The sequence below is a fragment of the Triturus cristatus genome, chromosome 2_1 (genome assembly GCF_964204655.1).
Source record: "Triturus cristatus chromosome 2_1, aTriCri1.1, whole genome shotgun sequence".
In the NCBI taxonomy this organism is placed as follows: Eukaryota; Metazoa; Chordata; class Amphibia; order Caudata; family Salamandridae; genus Triturus; species Triturus cristatus.
The window spans coordinates 122489612-122503645 of NC_140581.1; positions in this window are offsets into that span (position 1 = coordinate 122489612).

Sequence of the window (14034 nt, forward strand, 5' to 3'; positions counted from 1 at the left end):
AAGTGCGCAAGAGCTAGGAATAGACAGGAATGCACCGTATAATTGTAAATACAGTGCATTCATTCCCTTTCACGCAGCGCAGCTAATTGGCTTGCTGTGTGAGAGAATGATACATTTGAGTTGAGCTTACTGCAAGGACAGCAGGGCCTGGTCTCTGCACATTTGAAGGCTCATTGTGAGAAGCTGGCTTGGTATATGATGTCCACTAATGTCAGTGGGCACCATGTACCAGTCCAGCAGACAACCCTTATGGTGATTGAAGAGGTCTTAGACAACCTTAGAAAGCTCTCTATGTGGTAGCTGTGGAGAGCAGCCTTCAGGCTTAGTCCAGAAGGAATGTAAAGCAGCTTGTTTTACCAGAATGCAATCTTATTGTATAGATCAAGTGAAAAAGAACCACACCAAGTATTTATAAAAATATGTATTTATTATATAATACTCTGTGAGGGGGTTGGTATCCAGCGGGAGCGCCAACAAGCCATGGCAAATGCAACCCATGCAGGCAGTCGAGAAGATGCAAAGTTGGGACCTGCACGGTCCAGGGGACTCACCACAAGCAGGGGAGTCAAGGCAGGCCCCGGAATTCAGGAGAGCCCAAAAGTAATAAGTGTGACCCTCAAATGGTCCCACAGGCCGGAAGCACTGGAGTCGCAAGAGGACCTCAAGCAGCTCACCGAAGGAGCAGGCCAGTGTGCCCACGAGGCGATGTGGCTGAAGATCTTGGTGGAAGGAGTTGCCAGAGGTTGGGGCTACTTGTTGCCAGCAAGCCTTTTCACTTGCAAAAGAACACAGTGCAGAGGGGTTGGTTATTGTAGCCCCCACGAGGGATACTGGCCTCAAACTCGGTGAGAGGATAGCCCAGGCCCTTCGGAGTCCGCAGGCGCTCAGGATCAGCAGACCGGTCAGCAGTGTTGAGGTGCCTGTGAATGAAGGGGAGTGACTCCTTCACTCCAAGGGAGATTTCCTTCAAGTGTCTTTGATGCTTCACAGGCCTTGGAAGGTTCCTGTATGATGCACAGACAAGACGCGAACATTTAGATGTTCATTTACAAATGCACATCATGCGACAATAGCAATGAGTTCCGCAACATTGGAGTAAGTTTATACTTCTTTTGAGATGAAAACGCACACATTCAGTTTTTCGTCCATAACTTGCATTGTTGTCTTTATTGAGACCAGATATACTAAAATTGGGAAACTTTATTATTCTTCGTTTTAAATTAATGACAATCAGTTACTCTTTTAGATCTTCCTATAGAATGACACAATGGTGTTCTTGTGTTCTTATTTCAGACCAACATTACAATATTTTTGGACGATCGAAGCCATTAGTTCAACTTATTCATTTGGCATAGAGTCAAGATATAAAGGTATATATGTTTTGAGGTTGGAAGTAATTTGAACGCCAATTTTGTTAACTCTTTAAAGGTTTATGCCCTCATTATCATCTATTTGGACACCATATAAGAGAAAAAATAAGATATTTAATTTAAAATTTTTGATGGCCTAGATCAAAAGATACACGACGATTTAGTTAACAATATGCAAAATTGTTAATTGATAGTGGGTATTCATTAAAGACATAAGAGATAACTTTAGCTTATCTAAAATGGAAGCCTTTACTCGCCAACTACGACTTCAAGAAAATATGAGATTACTTGAATGACGACTATTGCGAACTAAGTTAAATGCATATTAAATATGGGTTAGCAATTAGAGGAAACAACACAATTTGAGCACAAAGGTCAAAGAGCATTATATGTAGACATAAGTTTTGTCTTATCTCATGGATGATGAATTTGAAATGTTGCATTTGTTTCCTTAAACAATGACTTTTGTCCAATGCAAATGATAGAAGTTGTGATATATGTTTAGAGTAATATTTGAGAAGAAACATGACAAATGTAAATAGGAAGATGATATGTACATATTCATTTTTTGGAGGAAATTATTATTGCTTTGGGTGTTTATTTTTCATTTACTAAGAGAATGTTTTTCTGTTTTACTAGGGGTCAACCTTTTAAATAATATTGTCCTGAGGATAGTCTTGTTAACCCCTTCAGCGCGGCGCGGATTTCCGCGCCGCGCTGAAGGTTCTGTGCACGGGCGGGGCCATGACGGAGCGGTTCCGTCATGCGCACAGCGCAACCGACATGCATGACGGAACCGCTCCGTCATGCGCGTCGAAGGGGTTAAAGAAAACTTAGAGACCGAAACGTCGACTCTCACACTGTTTTCCATCAAAAAATTCTTTTATTGTTGTGAAAAAGTGTTTGACAAATTTGAAAGTGAAGGCATGAAGAATTGATTTATTTCCTTCCTTTGTATGAATATTTGTTGTTAGTTGAAGTACCCTTTTTGTACTGTGAATATAAATTCAATTTTTACGTATACACTCGACTTTATCTTTTCCTTTTTCTCCTCCTTTTTATTCATTCATTGTATTTAGGTTGATATGTGTTGATACATTCGCACTATCTGAAACCTTTTTTCAGTTACACTGAACCTGTTTAAGAATATAAAACGTGCCAGTAAATAAAATTGTAGGTATATAATTAACCTACGTCTAATTTATTATTGGAACTATACAAACTAATTGTTAAACAAATCCCTTGAAGGCACCTTTCTACCTGTTTATTCATATTTGCCCGAGCCCTCAAGGGTATATTGGGTTGTCCACTGTATTTACCCTGCACAGACAATGCAGCAGACTGGAAGGGAGACGAAATCCGTCCCAAACAAAGTCCAGCGAAGTCCAAAGTGCCCGGACGGTAGAAGTGGTGTCTGATCTGAATCTTATCCCAACAGGAATCTAGGGACCTACACCCAGGTAAGCTATGAAGTACCCTAGGGAAAGGGTTGGGAAAACTCAGGGGACCCTCCCTGGGGAGGGTGTGGACAGGGGGGAGGTTACTCAAATGTCCTTTGTCCAGTTTTGTGCCAGAGCAGGAGCCAACAGCTCCCAGGACTGGTTTGAACTGTACTATGGACAGACACCAAATGTTCCCCTCATGCAGACTTTCTGCCGCTGGCAAGCACACCCACCCAGCCCGAAAACACTTAGTCCTGTCTGGGAGGTGACAGGATGCCTATTGTTCCACCTTCCTCTGCACGAGCTTGGCTCAGCAGCAGGAGGGCAGAAATGTGTCTCTGGTCGGCAGTAACCATTCTGTGCTGTCCGGGTCTAGAAGGCTGGTACCGGGAACACTGAGAGCCTAACGGAGGGCTCTACCAGTGCTTAGAATCATACCTCCCACACCATTGACAGTGTGGGGGGTTGATTCCAACATGTTTGATACCAAACATGATAGGATTCGTTGCAGCCATATTTGAGATGGTTATCACGTAATGACGCGGTGTCCCTCTGTATAATATATGGCTGCTTCACTGACAACACAGGAGAATGGACTCTGTAGGCTACAGGGGTGTCCTTCTCATGCAGGGGCACCCTCTCACTTCGAACCAAGCACCCTGCCTTCAAGATTGTAAAGGCCTGCTATAGGGGTAACTTATAGGTTTTAAGCAGAAGATCCTTCTCTTACATCACGGCCAAAACCTGGAACGAGCTCCCAGCAGACATCAGGCGCGCCCCCTCCCTTTACACCTTCAGGAAGACTCAAGACCTGGCTCTTCGGCTAAGCAGTTCTGATGCCTCCCCCTCCCCCAGCGCCTTGAGACCCTCACCGGTGAGTAGCTTGCTTACAATTCCCTGATTGAGTGCAGTGACCCTTAGATATAGTAAACCTATATCTTTAGTAAGGGGTGGATGCACCAACTTACACAGGCTGCAATGGCAGGCCAGTTTTTCCATTTTGATTGGTCTCTCATGGATGGCATAATGCATGCTTCAGCCCATGGGAGGCCTCTGTGGTACCTATGCCCTGGGTACATGGGTACTATATACTAGGGACTGACAAGGGTACCCCAGTATCCAATCTGGGATGTACCTGATTACTGAACACAACAGTTTAAGGAGAAAGCAGATAGGCTGGGTTCCTGATTAGCAGGATCCCAGTCAGACTAGTCAAAAACAGCATCACATCAGGCAAAAAGTGGGGGTAACCACAGAAGCAGATCCTACTTTCCTACTTACACCCCCCCCCCTGCTCCCCAAATGTAAGGATATGAGACAAACCTTGCCCAGTTGAGTCTTCAGTTTCAAAGTGGAAACTGATAGAATCTGCTGGTTGATCCTGTCCCTCTGCATTAAGTTGTGACAGCACAGCTCCTACCCCCAACTCAGATGCATCTGGTTGGACAATGAATTGCTTAGAGTAGTCAGGGCTCTGCAGAATGGGAGCAGTGCACATGGCCTGCTTGAGGTCATCAAATGCCTTCTGACAGCTAACTGTCCACTGAACTTTCTTGGGTTTTTTCTTAGAGGTCAGATCATTCAAAGGAGTCACTATGGACCCATACCCTTTGACAAATCTTCTGTAGTACCCAGTCAGGCCCAATAAAGCTCTGACCAGAGTCTGGGTAGTTCCTTGATGGTCTGGATTTTGCTCACAAGGTGGCCCAGGCTCACAACATTGCTGTGCCCTATCTGGCACTTTGTGGCCTTGAAAGTGAGGCCTGCTTTCTGCAGGGCCTCCAAAACATTTTTCAGGTGGACCAGGTGATCCTCCTAGGTGGAGCTAAAGACAGCTATATAATCTAGATATGATGCACTATAGGCTTCCAGACCTGTGAGAACTTTATTCACCAGCCTTTGGAATGTGGCAGGTGCATTTTTCAAACCAAAGTGCATCACAATAAATTGGTAATGCCCACTAGAGATTGAAAATGCTGTTTTTGGTTTGGCATCCTCAGCTAGTCTGATTTGCCACCTCATCTCTCTTTTTCCACCCTTGGTGTGAGATTTTGGTACCACGACTACTGGGCTAGCCCATGGGCTATCTGAGGGCTCAATTACTCCCAATTCAAGCATCTTTTAGACCTCTGTCCTGATGCAATCTCTGACATGGTCAGGCTGCCTGTAAATCTTATTTCTAACAGGTAGACTCTCACCTGTGTCCACTTCATGGGTACACCAGGTGGTTTGACTGGGTGTCAAAGAAAACGCCTGCTAAAGCTACACCATCTACTGACCCACCATCAGGGTTTTGTGAGAGGAGATCAGGGGGAGGGTCACACTCTTCCTCCTGTCACTCATTGGTTGCCATGAACAAGCCCATATCAGTCCTGTCCACAAAAGGTTTAGGCTGTTCACATGAAGCACCCTATGGGGGCTTCTGTAAGTGGCAAGTTCCACCAGGTAGGTGACATCACCTTTTTGCTCAATGATAGTGTGGGGTCCACTTTACTTGTCCTGGAGAGCTGCTGGAGCCACAGGTTCCAACACCCACACGTTCTGGCCTGGCTTGTACACAGTCAGGACAGCCCTTTGGTGATGCCAAGCTTTTTGCAATTCTTGGCTGGCCTCCAGGTTTTTACTAGCCTTCTTCATGTAATCAGCCATCCTGGAGAGGAGACCAAGTAAATAGTCCACTATGTCCTGTTTGAGAGGTAACTCCCATCCCTCCTGCACCAGACACAAGGGACCCCTAACTGGATGCCCAAACAGATGTTCAAAAGGGCTGTAACCCACCCCCTTCTGAGGGACCTCTCTGTAGGCAAAGAGATGGCAGGACAGAAGGACATCCCATTTTCGGCTAAGCATTTCTGGGAGGCCCATGATCATACCTTTTAGGGTTTTGTTGACTCCTTCATCCAACCTATTGCATTGAGGATGATAGAGTGCAGTGAATTTGTAATTCACACCACACACTTTCCACACTGCAGTAATATATAACTTGACATGTAGTTGTACCTCTGTCAGTTAAAACCTCCTTAAGGAAGCCCACTCTGGAACAAAATTCCTAACAGGGCCCTTGCCACCACAGGAACTGTAGTGGTCCTAATGGGAATGGCCTCTGTGTACCTAATGGCATGGTCCACCACCACTAGTATGTAACTGTGCCCAGATGCTGTAGGAGTGTTCATGGGACCCATGATATTAATCCTAACCCTCTCAAAGGGAACCCCAATCACTGGAAGTGGAATCGGGGGGGCCTTTGTGGTGCAGCCTGCCTTACCACTGGCTTGGCAAGTGGCACAGGAGCGACAAAACTCCTTAGTGTCCTCAGACATGTGGGGCCAGTGAAAGTGAGGGACAAGCCTTTCCCAAGTCGTACTCTGCCCTAAGTGTCCTGCCAGGGGAATGCCATATGCCAGGGTGAGTAGGAAGCCTCTGAACTTCAAGGGTATAATCAACCTCCTGGTGGCACCAGGCTTGGGGTCTCTACCCTCTAAGTACAGAAATCTCTCATCCCAGTAGATCCTATGGGACCCACTGACATTTCCAGCAGCAGAAGCAGCTTGCTGTCTGAGGGATTCAAGAGAGGGGCAGATTTGCTGCTCCAAACTTAGGTCTGTCCTGGAAGAGCCCCCTGCCCCCAAGAACTCAACCTGATCAGGCTCAAGTTCATCTGGGGCAGTTCCTTCACAAGGGCTAAGATCATCTCCCTCAAGAGACTGATCCTCACTCCAAGTCTGGGGGGGAAGACACAGCCTTACCCCTCCTGCTCATTCTCCTGGAAGACACTTGGTACATTTTTCCAGGATCCAGGGCCTGTTCAGTGGAGGTCAGTTTGGCGTGTGACCTGGCCACAGCAAACACACTTGCAGAGATGCCCAGCAGTTCTACACTAATCCTGAACTCAACCTCAGCCCAGGCTGAAGTTTCTAAATCATTGCCCAACAAACAATCTACTGGTAGATCTGAAGATACCACAAACTTTTTAGGTCCAGTTACTCCTCCCCAGCTGAAATTAACAACTGCCAAGGACTGGTCAGTCCAGACATTGTTAGCATTGGTCACTTGGTACATTTCCTCAAGTAATATTTGGTCAGGAGACACACCTTGCTCTGTCACCAGTGTGACACTGGCCCCTGTTCCCTTGATCGAAGGCTGTTGTCTGTACTTGACCAGGTTACTGGGACTGACAAGTAAGGTGGCATGATCTATGCCACCATCATAAACTAGAACAGCCGGAGTTGGAGTTCTGGCTAAGCCAGAATCCAACTCAGTCAAAAATCTTTATTTGATTCAAAGAATCATCAAAGCATTGCAGACAGATCTTTATAAACATTGCAGTATTGACCCATGTAATACAGCCATTTAAAAATGGATTTTCAAAAACAGGAAACTGAAATGCAAGAAATATAAACAATTTGGGTTTTCTCATTTTAGTCTCGACTCTAATAACATAATTTCATTAAAAATTGTTGTAAATACAGTACACAGATAACTATTTAATTAGCCCAAGCAGCACCAACTTGGGCTCCAGTGCCGCTAAGATAATTAGATGATTCAATCTAAAACCTTTAAAATTGTTAAAAAAAGAGAAAATGTACAAAATTGTAACTTTTTTAAAATGTTTGCCCATTCTTGTTCCTTATGTAACTAGCAGCCAACCAAAATGTACTGACGCCAAATACGATGAGCTGGGAGCTGTCAGATTTTAGGATTCTAAGCGACTCTAGGTAGCTCATGACGTTCAAACTTCTGCACAAGGGCTTAATCCACTTTCATCTAGGGGTTGCATATGCTGTGCAAAAGAATATAACATGCTCATTGTCCTCATTAACACCTAGTAGACACAACATGCATTTAGGATCTCTTGCCATCAATTGAGACTTTGCCCATTTAGCTGTGAAAACGTTAACTTAGAGTATCTCATACCTGAATTTCATGTAGAGTGACTTTGCCAATTGCTGTTCGATCTCGTCTAAAAAAGGCTCAAAGCTCGGGGTTGTTTTAAAAGACAGGAATTGTGTAGTCAGTCTCCCTGGCTCGGGGTTTAAAGTGGCTTTGTGCAGAATAAAATCCCAGTATATGGTCCTGATCTCTCTCTTTGAATCAGAGATCAGCAAGCTCGGGGTTACCCAATCGCGGCTCTGGCCTAAATCAGAGAGCCATTTTCGGATATGGACCAACCAGGGGAGAGTGACATGTACATCCAAATGCAGTAGCTCCCTCAGGGTCCGCCTGAAGGTCTCTAGTTCCACGGTTGTCCAGATTCTAATCCAATAAACCAATAGCCTCCATACAGCAAGATGTTCTAGCCTTTTTATCCCAATATCATATGTAAGTGGGGTCATTGGGGTATTTTTGGGTAGGTGCGTAAACATTCTCAGGATTTTATTTTCCCTAATAATTAAAGGCTGAAGATTTTCGCCTCCCCATAGCTTAGATCCATAGAGTGAGGCAGATTGGGCTCTGGATTTATAAACTTCTAATGTGGGGGTGATAGCCTTTGACAGAGTAGAATGCTGTTTCTTCACTAAAGGAATAGAGTACTGCAATAGGATTGTGTTTGACTTGTTTATTTGTGACTTCCATGTGAATTTGAGTCTAATGTGACACCTAGATATACAAAGTTAGGAACACATTCCAAAAGCACCCAATTCAAGACTAATCTTTTTGGAAATTGTTTATGTGGTTTGATAGCCATATATTTAGTTTTATTAGGGTTTATCTCAAGTCTTTTTGTTTTACAGTAATTATCGAGGCTATCAAGTACGTTTTGGAGACCCCTAGGTGTTTGTGACAACAGTATTGTATCGTCTGCAAAAGTAAGGGCGCAAACATGGGTGCCTCCGAGCTTGGGAGAATCGTGCAAGGCTAGTTGCAGATGCTCTACCATGTCATTCACGTAGAATAGAAACAGGGTTGGCGCCAGGACAAAGCCCTGGCGCACTCCTCTCCTAATTGGGATTCCCTCTGAAGCTCTCTTCCTGTGCCCCAGCGGACCTTTGCAAAATTCCCATTGGGAAGCCTTATAATCTGGTTTAAAATCTCCTCCGGCACTCCCTGCTTCTGTAACGATTTCTATAGAAAGTCTCTTGAAATGGAATCGAAAGCTGCCTTCAAATCGATGAAGGCAACATATAGGTGTCCTTGTTTTATTTTAGTGTACTTCTAGGCTATAATAAATAGTCTGAATACTTGAGCAATTGTGTTTATTTTCGGTCTAAAGCCGGCTTGGCAAGGTGAAAAGATGTCTTTCTCTTCCATCCAAGCATTTAGCTTAGCCAAAATTGATTTGTCATACACCTTTTGGGTAATAACTATCAAACTGATAGGCCTATAGTTTGCTGGGTCGTCCCTACTATCCTTTTTGTGGATAGGGATTATCTCAGCCCCCTTACAGGATTCTGGGATAGGATCTCCCCTGGCTATCGTATTGCACAATCGGTTCACAAATGGGACCCAAACGTCTGGAGCATGTTTCAGAAGGTCACCGGGAATTTCATCAGGACCAGGCGCTTTTGCTGGCTTTATGGTGGATATAGCTTGCTCAGTATCCTCTAGGCTAAATTGGAGGTATGGAATATGTGCTACCGGCAGGGGCTCCTCAATGAAAACTCGCGGGTCTGGGGCGAGCACGTCTGGTGCAGCATAACGACTGGAAAAATGTCTATGCCATGTGCAGGGGTCCAAGAAGTGGTCACCTTACTCTCTTTATTCCCCTGTGCTAATAGTTTCCAAAACTTGGATTGATCTCTGGTTTTTGCTGCTAAAATTAGATCACTCCAGCTAGCATCCTCCCATTCCCTCAAGGCTGTCTTTCGTACCTTTTTGTAATCAGCCCTTTCATTTCTAATCCGATTTACGTTTTTGGATTTGAGAGCTCCAAGGAGTCTACGTTTGGCCATGGCACATTCCTTGTTGAACCATGGATTCGAAGACTCCGGTCTCGATCTTAATTTATTAGTGCTTCTCTGGATTTTGGTTAGCTGTATTTTTATAGTCTCAGACATTCTTTGATGGATTTGAGTAAACGGTATAGACCCGGACAAGACTCTGCGTAACCCCTTAGTAACTCACAGAAATCATTATATATGTTGGTGAGGGGCTCCACCTGATCTAATATTGTTGGCCATTTGACAGTTCTCCAATTGTTACTTACTAATGGATGTCTATTCTCTTCTCTCCGGTTTATTGGATACAATGGATGTTTAGCAGACCAACTCCCCAACAAGTCTAGGCATAATGGTAAGTGATCGCTCTCCCCTCTTTTATCAACCTTAAAATCCTGGATGTGGTCCCAGTGTGCTATACTTGCCATCACATAATCACATAGCATTTCCTCTAGAAAAAGTGTTTGAGCACTCAATGTCTGAAGGAAACCGCCTGTTGCATGCCCTTAGCTCTCTTTCTATCATATCGTATAGAACCCAACTCAGATCCAAAGGTTAACCCTATTATTCCCTTGTTTGCAGCACTAGCACTTGTACTGGAGCTAGGGGTTGCAGTTGCCTTAGGGGCAGTGGTAGTAGTTGTAGTTTTCTTGGCCTTTGGACAGTCAGCATCCCTTGTTCAATGGGTCTTCTGTTTACAGAGATAACACCAAGATTTCTTTTTGCCGTTCTTGTTGGATTAGGAGTCCCTCCCAGATGCAGATTTTTGTGGCACTTGAGAAGCCTCCTTTTTGTCTGTGCCCTTGTCTTGAGATTTAAAAGAATCTTGTTTCTTCTGGTCACCACTATTGCTCTGATTTTTCTGCTCAACCCTGGTTCTGTCCCACTTATCTGCCTTCTTTCCCGATTCTCGGGGAGAATTCAGATCTGAGTCCACCAGGTATGGATGCAAAAGCTGATTTTGACAATTATTAAAGATCTTCTCCCTCATAATCAAATTGCACAATCCTTGGTAGTCATGCACTTCGCTGCCAAGCAACCAACCTCCAACAGCCTCAATAGCACTATCCACAAAATCTACCCAGCCCTGGGTCTGTGCTTTCTGGGTGTCCGGAACTTAGTCCTGTATTGCTCAGTGGTTAAGCCAAACCCATCAATGAGAGCACTTTTCAAAACTGAGTAATTATCAGCATCCTCTTCTCTAACAGTGAGGAGCTTATCTCTATCTTTGTCAACAAAGGAGAGCCAAAAGATACCGGCCCACTGCTCTGAGGGGGCCTTCTGCACTTAACAAGCCCTCTCTAAAGCAGTTATCCATTTGTGGATGTCATCCTCAGCATGGTAGGGAGGGACAGTCTTGTTCAGGTTCCTATGTTCAAAGGAATGTGCCTTAACTCTAGGGACACTGTTGCTGCCAACATCGGAAGCTAGTCCCAACTTTTTCCTAGCTCTCTGGACTTCCAGGAACTCTCTGTCAAGGGCCAACTGCTCTTGCCTGAGCCGAAACCTAGCTTTCTCAAGCTCAAGTAGTTGGTACTCCCTATCAAAAGAGTTGCCCCTCTTCCTAGATCAGAGGTCCCTACTGAGGCTTGGGATTCTGCAGAGGAGGATCAAGACCTCCTTAGTCTACTCTGCACCTTCCCAGGAGGATCAAAGGGGGCATCCTCTAAGCCACGGGTGTTCTCCTCTAGAAGGTCTGAATTATCCAGGTGGGAGCCATCAGGCTCCCCCCGGTCAGGGTTAGAGTCAAGGTCATAGGGGTGCTCCCCTTCTGGCCTCTCCTCTGTCCCATGCCCACCCATCTTCTCCTGTTCATCTGGCCCACTAGTTTTCTGAAGGTCATCTAACAGTAAGGCCTCCAAGAGACGTTGGGTGTCTTCAACTGTCAAGAGGCACACAGAGCTTTCAGTTCTTGGAACGAAATTTCACTTTATCTAGCAGTCAGAGAGCAACTGGCATCTCCTTTGAAAGACATATTAAGGGCCTTATTTACGAGAAGTGGTGCATCGCTGCGTGAAAGCAGCGATGCGCCACTTCTCAGTGCGCCCTCCTTGCGACACCAGTGATGCATCATATTTACAATATAACGCATCATGTCGCAAGGAAGGACAGATACGTCAGTATAACTGGCGTATCTGTCAGTGCAAAAAGTGGCGCATTGCTAGAGTTGTGTCGGAAGCCTGACGCAACTCCAGCAATGTTCGGACCTGCGTCACCCTTACGCCTGCCATGAGGTGGGAGTAAGGTTTTGACACATTGGCATCCTAGAAGTGGCACAGCGAAAGCTCAGATTTCGCTGCGTCACTCCTACGATCCTTTCTTGCGGGGGAGCGCCCACCCTGCATACATTATACTTGGCGCAGATATAATGTAGCGCAGGGGTTTACGAAGTGACGCATCTACCTAGATGAGTCACTTCGTAAATATGGTGCATGTTTTATGCCACTGGTGCGTCACAAAAAGTGACGCACCGGTGGCGTAAAAGTGGCGCAGGGGCTCATAAATGAGCCCCTAAGTGTGGTGTGGTGTTGCACCTACCTAACCTAGTGGGAACTAAACTCTCAGGTTGGAGAAAGGGCGTGCTAGACCCTTGCTTTACCCAACCCTAAGTTCAGTAGAATGTACTTATTCTAAGCTTGTATTATATGTGCCTAATACAGTTATGGTTTTTCAATTAATCAATACAAAGATTTATCTGGTAAAATAATGCAGGCTTAAATCCCAACTGATGCCCTCCAATGTGAGAAGCTGGCCTGGTATATGATGTCCACTAATGTCAGTAGGCACCCTGCATAAGTCCAGAAGACAAGCCTTATGGTGATTTAAGAGGTCTTAGACAACCTTAGAAAGCTCTCTAAGTGGTAGCTGTGGAGAGCAGCCTTCAGGCTTAGTCCAGAAGGAGTGTAAAGAAGCTTATTTTACCAGAATGCAATCTTACAGTATAGATTAAGTGAAAAAGAACCACACCAAGTATTTATAACAATATGTATTTATTATATAATACTCTCTAGTACGTTCAAGTATCTCCCACACATGGAGATAAACACAATGCACAAAATACTTTAGCAAGAAATACAGTAAATAGCATGAAATACACAGAGGGCCCCAGGGGGTGGACGAAACCATATATTAAGAAAGTGGTATAAGAACCACGACTTGAGTCAGGACGATGTCATTAGGTCGTTGAATTGCTCGGGACCCACAGAACTACCCAAGGTATTTGATGGGGACCCCACTGAGAGCGTGTGCAGTGTGTGAACACGACTGCGTGCTCCGTACAAGTCTATGTGCAAGTTGCTGTTGGATTCTTAAAGATTAAGGACCCTTCCCAGTGGACCCTGGAAGAAACCCTTGGAAGACAGAAGGTTGGAGAGCCACCCCACCCTTGGATACCCTAGTAACCACGTTACCTATACCAGGAAACCGGGTGCATATGTGTGAAGTGGTGTCAGAAACCGCTGTCGAATCAAATGGAGGACTTCAGGAAAGTGCCGCTGCTGGAAGAGGAGAAAGTGTCTGTGCGAATTCAAATGTGGATTCTTGAAGAGGAGTACCTGAAAGCAGAGGGGACAGAGTTGATGTAACTCAGCAGTGACCAGGAGACTTGGAAGATGAATGCCCTCAGATGTCGGGTGCTTCAGGGAAGATGACAAGGGCCTTGACTCTGCAGCTGTGAGGACCACGCAATGCGGAGGAAGACCAGGACCCGGGTACTAGCTGTCCCATGAAGGATGTCAAGTGCTGAGGGGTCGGTGTCCGGCAGGAGCACCAACAAGCCTTGGCAAATGCAACCTACGCAGGAAGTCGAGAAGATGCAAAGTTGGAACCAGTACGGTCCAGGGGACTCACCACAAGCAGGGGAGTCGGGGCAGGCCCAGAGAAATCAGGGGAGCCCAAAAGTAATAAGTGTGACCCTCAAATGGACCCACAGGCTGGGTGGGTATCATTTGTAAATGAGTCATAACCATACTCTTACATTGGTTTTCGCAATGCTTTGATGCGGGCGCATCTTATACAATGTATATAGATACAATTGGTCTAGCACATTCCATCTCAAGTGTTTACATCTAACAGAGGTCACTTTATCTTTATGTGTAACATGTAGGTTTTTGTCACCGCTCCCACCCGATGTAGATCTCATTTGAGAGCTAGACATATGAAAACTGGTCTACACGCCCTTACTGCTATGACAGTTGTAGAATTATCATGGCGAAAAAATGGGTAGACACAAATAGCTAACTTGAGACAGCAGTGAGCCTATATCTGTATATTAGGTACCATATATACAAAAAGAGAAAGGAATATACTGCTTGGAATTACCTTTTATACTAATCTTATGTAAATCTT